The sequence below is a fragment of the Parasteatoda tepidariorum genome, chromosome 11 (assembly GCF_982258835.1).
Source record: "Parasteatoda tepidariorum strain Cologne lab strain chromosome 11, Ptep-v5.0, whole genome shotgun sequence".
In the NCBI taxonomy this organism is placed as follows: domain Eukaryota; kingdom Metazoa; phylum Arthropoda; class Arachnida; order Araneae; family Theridiidae; genus Parasteatoda; species Parasteatoda tepidariorum.
This window is the reverse complement of record NC_141765.1, coordinates 100,225,985-100,239,657: the sequence shown is the minus strand read 5'-3', so window position 1 is coordinate 100,239,657 and position 13,673 is coordinate 100,225,985.

Sequence of the window (13,673 nt, the reverse complement as noted above, 5' to 3'; positions counted from 1 at the left end):
AGTTTCGGATAGTTTCACATAGTTTCGGATAATTTCACATAGTTTCGGATTGTTTCACATAGTTTCGGATAGTTTCACAAAGTTTCTCATAGTTTCACATAGTTTCGGATGGTTTCACATAGTTTCACATTGTTTCGGATAGTTTCACATAGTTTCGGATAGTTTCACATAGTTTCGGATAGTTTCACATAGTTTCGGACAGTTTCACATAGTTTCACATTGTTTCGGATAGTTTCACATAGTTTCGGATTGTTTCACATAGTTTCACATAGTTTCGGCTAGTTTCACATAGTTTCACATAGTTTCGCATAGTTTCGGATATTTTCACATAGTTTCGGATTGTTTCACATAGTTTCACATAGATTCGGATAGTTTCACATAGTTTTGCATAGTTTCACATAGTTTCGGATAGTTTCACATAGTTTCGGATAGTTTCACATAGTTTCACATAGTTTCGCATAGTTTCGGATCGTTTCACATAGTTTCAGATTGTTTCACATACTTTCACATAGTTTCAGATAGTTTCACATAGTTTCACATTGTTTCACATAGTTTCACATAGTTTCGGATAGTTTCACATAGTTTCGGATAGTTTCGGATAGTTTCACATAGTTTCGGATAGTTTCACATAGTTTCGGATAGTTTCACATAGTTTCGGATAGTTTCACATAGTTTCACATAGTTTCGCCTAGTTTCACATAGTTTCACATAGTTTCGGATTGTTTCGAGAAGTTTCACATAGTTTCGGATAGTTTCACATAGTTTCGGATAGTTTCACATAGTTTCACATAGTTTCGGACAGTTTCAAATAGTTTCGGATAGTTTCACATAGTTTCGGATAGTTTCACATAGTTTCGGACAGTTTCACATAGTTTCACATTGTTTCGGATAGTTTCACATAGTTTCGGATAGTTTCACATAGTTTCGGATAGTTTTTGATAGTTTCGGATTGTTTCACGTAGTTTCACGTAGTTTCACATAGTTTCAGATAGTTTCACATAGTTTCACATAGTTTCGGATAGTTTCACATAGTTTCGGATTGTTTCACATAGTTTCACATTTTTTCGGATATTTTCACATAGTTTCACATAGTTTCGGATAGTTTCACATAGTTTCGGATTGTTTCACATAGTTTCACATAGTTTCGGATTGTTTCACATAGTTTCACATAGTTTCGGATAGTTTCACATAGTTTCGGATATTTTCACATAGTTTCACATAGTTTCGGATAGTTTCACATAGTTTCGGATAGTTTCACATAGTTTCACATAGTTTCGGATTGTTTCACATAGTTTCACATAGTTTCGGATAGTTTCACATAGTTTCGGATAGTTTCACATAGTTTCTCATAGTTTCACATAGTTTCGGATTGTTTCACATAGTTTCTCATAGTTTCGGAGAGTTTCACATAGTTTCGGATAGTTTCACAGAGTTTCGGATAATTTCACATAGTTTCGGTTTGTTTCACATAGTTTCACATAGTTTCGGAGCGTTTCACATAGTTTCGGATAGTTTCACATAGTTTCGGACAGTTTCACATAGTTTCACATTGTTTCGCATAGTTTCGGATCGTTTCACATAGTTTCGGATTGTTTCACATACTTTCACATAGTTTCAGATAGTTTCACATAGTTTCACATTGTTTCACATAGTTTCACATAGTTTCGGATAGTTTCACATAGTTTCGGATAGTTTCGGATAGTTTCACATAGTTTCGGATAGTTTCAAATAGTTTCGGATAGTTTCACATAGTTTCGGATAGTTTCACATAGTTTCGCCTAGTTTCACATAGTTTCGGATTGTTTCACGAAGTTTCACATAGTTTCGGATAGTTTCACATAGTTTCGCATAGTTTCGGATAGTTTCACATAGTTTCGGATTGTTTCACATAGTTTCACATAGTTTCGGATATTTTCACATAGTTTCACATAGTTTCGGATAGTTTCACATAGTTTCACATAGTTTCGGATTGTTTAACATAGTTGCACATAGTTTCGGATTGTTTCACATAGTTTCACATAGTTTCGGATAGTTTCACATAGTTTCGGATAGTTTCACATAGTTTCTCATAGTTTCACATAGTTTCTCATAGTTTCTCATAGTTTCACATAGTTTCTCATAGTTTCACATAGTTTCTCATAGTTTCGGATAGTTTCACATAGATTCGGATAATTTCACATAGTTTCGGATTGTTTCACATAGTTTCACATAGTTTCGGAGAGTTTCGCATAGTTTCGGATAGTTTCACATAGTTTCGGATAATTTCACATAGTTTCGGATTGTTTCACATAGTTTCACATAGTTTCGGATAGTTTCACAAAGTTTCTCATAGTTTCACATAGTTTCGGATGGTTTCACATAGTTTCACATTGTTTCGGATAGTTTCACATAGTTTCGGATAGTTTCACATAGTTTCGGATAGTTTCACATAGTTTCACATAGTTTCGGACAGTTTCACATAGTTTCACATTGTTTCGGATAGTTTCACATAGTTTCGGATTGTTTCACATAGTTTCACATAGTTTCGGCTAGTTTCACATAGTTTCACATAGTTTCACATAGTTTCGCATAGTTTCGGATATTTTCACATAGTTTCGGATTGTTTCACATAGTTTCACATAGATTCGGATAGTTTCACATAGTTTTGCATAGTTTCACATAGTTTCACATAGTTTCGGATAGTTTCACATAGTTTCGGATAGTTTCACATAGTTTCACATAGTTTCGCATAGTTTCGGATCGTTTCACATAGTTTCGGATTGTTTCACATACTTTCACATAGTTTCAGATAGTTTCACATAGTTTCACATTGTTTCACATAGTTTCACATAGTTTCGGATAGTTTCACATAGTTTCGGATAGTTTCACATAGTTTCACATAGTTTCACATAGTTTCGCCTAGTTTCACATAGTTTCACATAGTTTCGGATTGTTTCGAGAAGTTTCACAAAGTTTCGGATAGTTTCACATAGTTTCGGATAGTTTCACATAGTTTCACATAGTTTCGGACAGTTTCAAATAGTTTCGGATAGTTTCACATAGTTTCGGATAGTTTCACATAGTTTCGGACAGTTTCACATAGTTTCACATTGTTTCGGATAGTTTCACATAGTTTCGGATAGTTTCACATAGTTTCGGATAGTTTCTCATAGTTTCGGATTGTTTCACGTAGTTTCACATAGTTTCAGATAGTTTCACATAGTTTCACATAGTTTCGGATAGTTTCACATAGTTTCGGATTGTTTCACATAGTTTCACATTTTTTCGGATATTTTCACATAGTTTCACATAGTTTCGGATAGTTTCACATAGTTTCGGATTGTTTCACATAGTTTCACATAGTTTCGGATTGTTTCACATAGTTTCACATAGTTTCGGATAGTTTCACATATTTTCGGATATTTTCACATAGTTTCACATAGTTTCGGATAGTTTCACATAGTTTCGGATAGTTTCACATAGTTTCACATAGTTTCGGATTGTTTCACATAGTTTCACATAGTTTCGGATAGTTTCACATAGTTTCGGATAGTTTCACATAGTTTCTCATAGTTTCACATAGTTTCGGATTGTTTCACATAGTTTCTCATAGTTTCGGAGAGTTTCACATAGTTTCGGATAGTTTCACAGAGTTTCGGATAATTTCACATAGTTTCGGTTTGTTTCACATAGTTTCACATAGTTTCGGAGCGTTTCACATAGTTTCGGATAGTTTCACATAGTTTCGGACAGTTTCACGTAGTTTCACATTGTTTCGCATAGTTTCGGATCGTTTCACATAGTTTCGGATTGTTTCACATACTTTCACATAGTTTCAGATAGTTTCACATAGTTTCACATTGTTTCACATAGTTTCACATAGTTTCGGATAGTTTCACATAGTTTCGGATAGTTTCGGATAGTTTCACATAGTTTCGGATAGTTTCAAATAGTTTCGGATAGTTTCACATAGTTTCGGATAGTTTCACATAGTTTCACATAGTTTCGCCTAGTTTCACATAGTTTCGGATTGTTTCACGAAGTTTCACATAGTTTCGGATAGTTTCACATAGTTTCGGATAGTTTCACATAGTTTCACATAGTTTCGGACAGTTTCAAATAGTTTCGGATAGTTTCACATAGTTTCGGATAGTTTCACATAGTTTCGGACAGTTTCACATAGTTTCACATTGTTTCGGATAGTTTCACATAGTTTCGGATAGTTTCACATAGTTTCGGATTGTTTCACGTAGTTTCACATAGTTTCAGATAGTTTCACATAGTTTCACATAGTTTCGGATAGTTTCACATAGTTTCGGATTGTTTCAAATAGTTTCACATTTTTTCGGATATTTTCACATAGTTTCACATAGTTTCGGATAGTTTCACATAGTTTCGGATTGTTTCACATAGTTTCGGATTGTTTCACATAGTTTCACATAGTTTCGGATAGTTTCACATAGTTTCGGATATTTTCACATAGTTTCACATAGTTTCGGATAGTTTCACATAGTTTCGGATAGTTTCACATAGTTTCACATAGTTTCGGATTGTTTCACATAGTTTCACATAGTTTCGGATAGTTTCACATAGTTTCGGATAGTTTCACATTTTTTCGGATATTTTCACATAGTTTCACATAGTTTCGGATAGTTTCACATAGTTTCACATAGTTTCGGATTGTTTCACATAGTTTCACATAGTTTCGGATTGTTTCACATAGTTTCACATAGTTTCGGATAGTTTCACATAGTTTCGGATATTTTCACATAGTTTCACATAGTTTCGGATAGTTTCACATAGTTTCGGATAGTTTCACATAGTTTCACATAGTTTCGGATTGTTTCACATAGTTTCACATAGTTTCGGATAGTTTCACATAGTTTCGGATAGTTTCACATAGTTTCTCATAGTTTCACATAGTTTCGGATTGTTTCACATTTTTTCTCATAGTTTCGGAGAGTTTCACATAGTTTCGGATAGTTTCACATAGTTTCGGATGATTTCACATAGTTTCGGTTTGTTTCACATAGTTTCGGAGCGTTTCACATAGTTTCGGATAGTTTCGCATAGTTTCGGACAGTTTCACATAGTTTCACATTTTTTCGGATAGTTTCACATAGTTTCGGATTGTTTCACATAGTTTCACATAGTTTCGGATAGTTTCACATAGTTTCGCATAGTTTCGGATATTTTCACATAGTTTCGGATTGTTTCACATAGTTTCACATAGATTCGGATAGTTTCACATAGTTTTGCATAGTTTCACATAGTTTCACATAGTTTCGGATAGTTTCACATAGTTTCACATAGTTTCGGATAGTTTCACATAGTTTCGGATTGTTTCACATAGTTTCGGATAGTTTCACATAGTTTCGGATTGTTTCACATAGTTTCACATAGTTTCGGATAGTTTCTCATAGTTTTGGATAGTTTCACATAGTTTCGCATAGTTTCGGATCGTTTCACATAGTTTCGGATTGTTTCACATACTTTCACATAGTTTCAGATAGTTTCACATAGTTTCACATTGTTTCACATAGTTTCGGATAGTTTCACATAGTTTCAGATAGTTTCACATAGTTTCGGATAGTTTCACATACTTTCACATAGTTACGGATAGTTTCACATAGTTTCGGATAGTTTCACATAGTTTCTGATTGTTTCACGTAGTTTCACATAGTTTCGGATAGTTTCACATAGTTTCGCATAGTTTCGGATAGTTTCACATAGTTTCGGATTGTTTCACATAGTTTCACATAGTTTCGGATATTTTCACATAGTTTCACATAGTTTCGAATAGTTTCACATAGTTTTACATAGTTTTGGATTGTTTCACATAGTTGCACATAGTTTCGGATTGTTTCACATAGTTTCACATAGTTTCGGATAGTTTCACATAGTTTCGGATAGTTTCACATAGTTTCTCATAGTTTCACATAGTTTCTCATAGTTTCACATAGTTTCTCATAGTTTCGGATAGTTTCACATAGATTCGGATAATTTCACATAGTTTCGGATTTTTTCACATAGTTTCGGAGAGTTTCGCATAGTTTCGGATAGTTTCACATAGTTTCGGATAATTTCACATAGTTGCGGATTGTTTCACATAGTTTCACATAGTTTCGGATAGTTTCACATAGTTTCACATAGTTTCTCATAGTTTCAAATAGTTTCGGATAGTTTCGGATAGTTTCACATAGTTTCACATAGTTTCTGACAGTTTCACATAGTTTCACATTGTTTCGGATAGTTTCACATAGTTTCGGATAGTTTCACATAGTTTCGGATAGTTTCACATAGTTTCACATAGTTTCGGACAGTTTCACATAGTTTCACATTGTTTCGGATAGTTTCACATAGTTTCGGATTGTTTCACATAGTTTCACATAGTTTCTTCTAGTTTCACATAGTTTCGCATAGTTTCGGATTTTTTCACATAGTTTCGGATAGTTTCACATAGTTTCGGATTGTTTCACATAGTTTCGGATAGTTTCACATAGTTTCGCTTAGTTTCGGATAGTTTCACATAGTTTCACATAGTTTCTCATAGATTCGGATAGTTTCACATAGTTTCACATAATTTCGGATTGTTTCACATAGTTTCACATAGTTTCGGATTGTTTCACATAGTTTCACATAGTTTCGGATAGTTTCACATAGTTTCGGATATTTTCACATAGTTTCACATAGTTTCGGATAGTTTCACATAGTTTTGGATAGTTTCACATAGTTTCACATAGTTTCGGATAGTTTCACATAGTTTTGGATAGTTTCACATAGTTTCTCATAGTTTCACATAGTTTCTCATAGTTTCGGATTGTTTCACATAGTTTCACATAGTTTCGGAGAGTTTCACATAGTTTCGGATAGTTTCACATAGTTTCGGATAATTTCACATAGTTTCGGTTTGTTTCACATAGTTTCACATAGTTTCGGAGCGTTTCACATAGTTTCGGATAGTTTCACATAGTTTCGGACTGTTTCACATAGTTTCACATTGTTTCACATAGTTTCACATAGATTCGGATAGTTTAACATAGTTTTGCATAGTTTCACATAGTTTCACATAGTTTCGGATAGTTTCACATAGTTTCACATAGTTTCGGATAGTTTCACATAGTTTCGGATTGTTTCACATAGTTTCGGATAGTTTCACATAGTTTCGGATTGTTTTACATAGTTTCACATAGTTTCGGATAGTTTCACATAGTTTCGGATAGTTTCACATAGTTTCACATAGTTTCGCATAGTTTCGGATCGTTTCACATAGTTTCGGATTGTTTCACATACTTTCACATAGTTTCAGATAGTTTCACATAGTTTCACATTGTTTCACATAGTTTCACATAGTTTCGGATAGTTTCACATAGTTTCGGATAGTTTCACATAGTTTCACATAGTTTCGGATAGTTTCACATACTTTCACATAGTTTCGGACAGTTTCACATAGTTTCTCATTGTTTCGGATAGTTTCACATAGTTTCGGATAGTTTCACATAGTTTCGGATAGTTTCACATAGTTTCGGACAGTTTCACATAGTTTCGGATAGTTTCACATAGTTTCGGAAAGTTTCACATAGTTTCATATAGTTTCGGATAGTTTCACATAGTTTCGGATAGTTTCACATAGTTTCGGATAGTTTCACATAGTTTCACATAGTTTCGCCTAGTTTCACTTAGTTTCGGATAGTTTCACATAGTTTCGGATTGTTTCACGTAGTTTCACATAGTTTCGGATAGTTTCACATAGTTTCGGATAGTTTCACATAGTTTCGGATAGTTTCACATAGTTTCACATAGTTTCGGACAGTTTCACATAGTTTCACATTGTTTCGGAGAGTTTCACATAGTTTCGGATTGTTTCACATAGTTTCACATAGTTTCGGCTAGTTTCACATAGTTTCACATAGTTTCACATAGTTTCGCATAGTTTCGGATATTTTCACATAGTTTCGGATTGTTTCACATAGTTTCACATAGATTCGGATAGTTTCACATAGTTTTGCATAGTTTCACATAGTTTCACATAGTTTCGGATAGTTTCACATAGTTTCGGATAGTTTCACATAGTTTCACATAGTTTCGCATAGTTTCGGATCGTTTCACATAGTTTCGGATTGTTTCACATACTTTCACATAGTTTCAGATAGTTTCACATAGTTTCACATTGTTTCACATAGTTTCACATAGTTTCGGATAGTTTCACATAGTTTCGGATAGTTTCGGATAGTTTCACATAGTTTCGGATAGTTTCACATAGTTTCACATAGTTTCGCCTAGTTTCACATAGTTTCACATAGTTTCGGATTGTTTCGAGAAGTTTCACAAAGTTTCGGATAGTTTCACATAGTTTCGGATAGTTTCACATAGTTTCACATAGTTTCGGACAGTTTCAAATAGTTTCGGATAGTTTCACATAGTTTCGGATAGTTTCACATAGTTTCGGACAGTTTCACATAGTTTCACATTGTTTCGGATAGTTTCACATAGTTTCGGATAGTTTCACATAGTTTCGGATAGTTTCTCATAGTTTCGGATTGTTTCACGTAGTTTCACATAGTTTCAGATAGTTTCACATAGTTTCACATAGTTTCGGATAGTTTCACATAGTTTCGGATTGTTTCACATAGTTTCACATTTTTTCGGATATTTTCACATAGTTTCACATAGTTTCGGATAGTTTCACATAGTTTCGGATTGTTTCACATAGTTTCACATAGTTTCGGATTGTTTCACATAGTTTCGGATAGTTTCACATAGTTTCGGATATTTTCACATAGTTTCACATAGTTTCGGATAGTTTCACATAGTTTCGGATAGTTTCACATAGTTTCACATAGTTTCGGATTGTTTCACATAGTTTCACATAGTTTCGGATAGTTTCACATAGTTTCGGATAGTTTCACATAGTTTCTCATAGTTTCACATAGTTTCGGATTGTTTCACATAGTTTCTCATAGTTTCGGAGAGTTTCACATAGTTTCGGATAGTTTCACAGAGTTTCGGATAATTTCACATAGTTTCGGTTTGTTTCACATAGTTTCACATAGTTTCGGAGCGTTTCACATAGTTTCGGATAGTTTCACATAGTTTCGGACAGTTTCACATAGTTTCACATTGTTTCGCATAGTTTCGGATCGTTTCACATAGTTTCGGATTGTTTCACATACTTTCACATAGTTTCAGATAGTTTCACATAGTTTCACATTGTTTCACATAGTTTCACATAGTTTCGGATAGTTTCACATAGTTTCGGATAGTTTCGGATAGTTTCACATAGTTTCGGATAGTTTCAAATAGTTTCGGATAGTTTCACATAGTTTCGGATAGTTTCACATAGTTTCACATAGTTTCGCCTAGTTTCACATAGTTTCGGATTGTTTCACGAAGTTTCACATAGTTTCGGATAGTTTCACATAGTTTCGGATAGTTTCACATAGTTTCACATAGTTTCGGACAGTTTCAAATAGTTTCGGATAGTTTCACATAGTTTCGGATAGTTTCACATAGTTTCGGACAGTTTCACATAGTTTCACATTGTTTCGGATAGTTTCACATAGTTTCGGATAGTTTCACATAGTTTCGGATTGTTTCACGTAGTTTCACATAGTTTCAGATAGTTTCACATAGTTTCACATAGTTTCGGATAGTTTCACATAGTTTCGGATTGTTTCAAATAGTTTCACATTTTTTCGGATATTTTCACATAGTTTCACATAGTTTCGGATAGTTTCACATAGTTTCACATAGTTTCGGATTGTTTCACATAGTTTCACATAGTTTCGGATTGTTTCACATAGTTTCACATAGTTTCGGATAGTTTCACATAGTTTCGGATATTTTCACATAGTTTCACATAGTTTCGGATAGTTTCACATAGTTTCGGATAGTTTCACATAGTTTCACATAGTTTCGGATTGTTTCACATAGTTTCACATAGTTTCGGATAGTTTCACATAGTTTCGGATAGTTTCACATAGTTTCTCATAGTTTCACATAGTTTCGGATTGTTTCACATTTTTTCTCATAGTTTCGGAGAGTTTCACATAGTTTCGGATAGTTTCACATAGTTTCGGATGATTTCACATAGTTTCGGTTTGTTTCACATAGTTTCACATAGTTTCGGAGCGTTTCACATAGTTTCGGATAGTTTCACATAGTTTCGGACAGTTTCACATAGTTTCACATTTTTTCGGATAGTTTCACATAGTTTCGGATTGTTTCACATAGTTTCACATAGTTTCGGATAGTTTCACATAGTTTCGCATAGTTTCGGATATTTTCACATAGTTTCGGATTGTTTCACATAGTTTCACATAGATTCGGATAGTTTCACATAGTTTTGCATAGTTTCACATAGTTTCACATAGTTTCGGATAGTTTCACATAGTTTCACATAGTTTCGGATAGTTTCACATAGTTTCGGATTGTTTCACATAGTTTCGGATAGTTTCACATAGTTTCGGATTGTTTCACATAGTTTCACATAGTTTCGGATAGTTTCTCATAGTTTTGGATAGTTTCACATAGTTTCGCATAGTTTCGGATCGTTTCACATAGTTTCGGATTGTTTCACATACTTTCACATAGTTTCAGATAGTTTCACATAGTTTCACATTGTTTCACATAGTTTCGGATAGTTTCACATAGTTTCAGATAGTTTCACATAGTTTCGGATAGTTTCACATACTTTCACATAGTTTCGGATAGTTTCACATAGTTTCGGATAGTTTCACATAGTTTCGGATTGTTTCACGTAGTTTCACATAGTTTCGGATAGTTTCACATAGTTTCGCATAGTTTCGGATAGTTTCACATAGTTTCGGATTGTTTCACATAGTTTCACATAGTTTCGGATATTTTCACATAGTTTCACATAGTTTCGAATAGTTTCACATAGTTTTACATAGTTTTGAATTGTTTCACATAGTTGCACATAGTTTCGGATTGTTTCACATAGTTTCACATAGTTTCGGATAGTTTCACATAGTTTCGGATAGTTTCACATAGTTTCTCATAGTTTCACATAGTTTCTCATAGTTTCACATAGTTTCTCATAGTTTCGGATAGTTTCACATAGATTCGGATAATTTCACATAGTTTCGGATTTTTTCACATAGTTTCGGAGAGTTTCGCATAGTTTCGGATAGTTTCACATAGTTTCGGATAATTTCACATAGTTGCGGATTGTTTCACATAGTTTCACATAGTTTCGGATAGTTTCACATAGTTTCACATAGTTTCTCATAGTTTCAAATAGTTTCGGATAGTTTCGGATAGTTTCACATAGTTTCACATAGTTTCTGACAGTTTCACATAGTTTCACATTGTTTCGGATAGTTTCACATAGTTTCGGATAGTTTCACATAGTTTCGGATAGTTTCACATAGTTTCACATAGTTTCGGACAGTTTCACATAGTTTCACATTGTTTCGGATAGTTTCACATAGTTTCGGATTGTTTCACATAGTTTCACATAGTTTCTTCTAGTTTCACATAGTTTCGCATAGTTTCGGATTTTTTCACATAGTTTCGGATAGTTTCACATAGTTTCGGATTGTTTCACATAGTTTCGGATAGTTTCACATAGTTTCGCTTAGTTTCGGATAGTTTCACATAGTTTCACATAGTTTCTCATAGTTTCGGATAGTTTCACATAGTTTCACATAATTTCGGATTGTTTCACATAGTTTCACATAGTTTCGGATTGTTTCACATAGTTTCACATAGTTTCGGATAGTTTCACATAGTTTCGGATATTTTCACATAGTTTCACATAGTTTCGGATAGTTTCACATAGTTTTGGATAGTTTCACATAGTTTCACATAGTTTCGGATAGTTTCACATAGTTTTGGATAGTTTCACATAGTTTCTCATAGTTTCACATAGTTTCTCATAGTTTCACATAGTTTCTCATAGTTTCGGATTGTTTCACATAGTTTCACATAGTTTCGGAGAGTTTCACATAGTTTCGGATAGTTTCACATAGTTTCGGATAATTTCACATAGTTTCGGTTTGTTTCACATAGTTTCACATAGTTTCGGAGCGTTTCACATAGTTTCGGATAGTTTCACATAGTTTCGGACAGTTTCACATAGTTTCACATTGTTTCACATAGTTTCACATAGATTCGGATAGTTTAACATAGTTTTGCATAGTTTCACATAGTTTCACATAGTTTCGGATAGTTTCACATAGTTTCACATAGTTTCGGATAGTTTCACATAGTTTCGGATTGTTTCACATAGTTTCGGATAGTTTCACATAGTTTCGGATTGTTTTACATAGTTTCACATAGTTTCGGATAGTTTCACATAGTTTCGGATAGTTTCACATAGTTTCACATAGTTTCGCATAGTTTCGGATCGTTTCACATAGTTTCGGATTGTTTCACATACTTTCACATAGTTTCAGATAGTTTCACATAGTTTCACATTGTTTCACATAGTTTCACATAGTTTCGGATAGTTTCACATAGTTTCGGATAGTTTCACATAGTTTCACATAGTTTCGGATAGTTTCACATACTTTCACATAGTTTCGGACAGTTTCACATAGTTTCTCATTGTTTCGGATAGTTTCACATAGTTTCGGATAGTTTCACATAGTTTCGGATAGTTTCACATAGTTTCGGACAGTTTCACATAGTTTCGGATAGTTTCACATAGTTTCGGAAAGTTTCAAATAGTTTCATATAGTTTCGGATAGTTTCACATAGTTTCGGATAGTTTCACATAGTTTCGGATAGTTTCACATAGTTTCACATAGTTTCGCCTAGTTTCACTTAGTTTCGGATAGTTTCACATAGTTTCGGATTGTTTCACGTAGTTTCACATAGTTTCGGATAGTTTCACATAGTTTCGGATAGTTTCACATAGTTTCACATAGTTTCGGACAGTTTCACATAGTTTCACATTGTTTCGGATAGTTTCACATAGTTTCGGATAGTTTCACATAGTTTCGGATAGTTTCACATAGTTTCGGATAGTTTCACATAGTTTCATATAGTTTCGGATAGTTTCACATAGTTTCGGATAGTTTCACATAGTTTCGGATAGTTTCACATAGTTTCACATAGTTTCGCCTAGTTTCACTTAGTTTCGGATAGTTTCACATAGTTTCGGATTGTTTCACGTAGTTTCACATAGTTTCGGATAGTTTCACATAGTTTCGGATAGTTTCACATAGTTTCACATAGTTTCGGACAGTTTCACATAGTTTCACATTGTTTCGGATAGTTTCACATAGTTTCGGATAGTTTCACATAGTTTCGGATAGTTTCACATAGTTTCACATAGTTTCACATTGTTTCGGATAGTTTCACATAGTTTCGGATAGTTTCACATAGTTTCGGATAGTTTCACATAGTTTCGGATTGTTTCACGTAGTTTCACATAGTTTCGGATAGTTTCACATAGTTTCGCATAGTTTCGGATAGTTTCACATAGTTTCGGCTAGTTTCACATAGTTTCACATAGTTTCGGATATTTTCACATAGTTTCGGATTGTTTCACATAGTTTCACATAGATTCGGATAGTTTCACATAGTTTTGCATAGTTTCACATAGTTTCACATAGTTTCGGATAGTTTCACATAGTTTCGGATAGTTTCACATAGTTTCACATAGTTTCGGATCGTTTCACATAGTTTCGGATTGTTTCACATACTTTCACATAGTTTCAGATAGT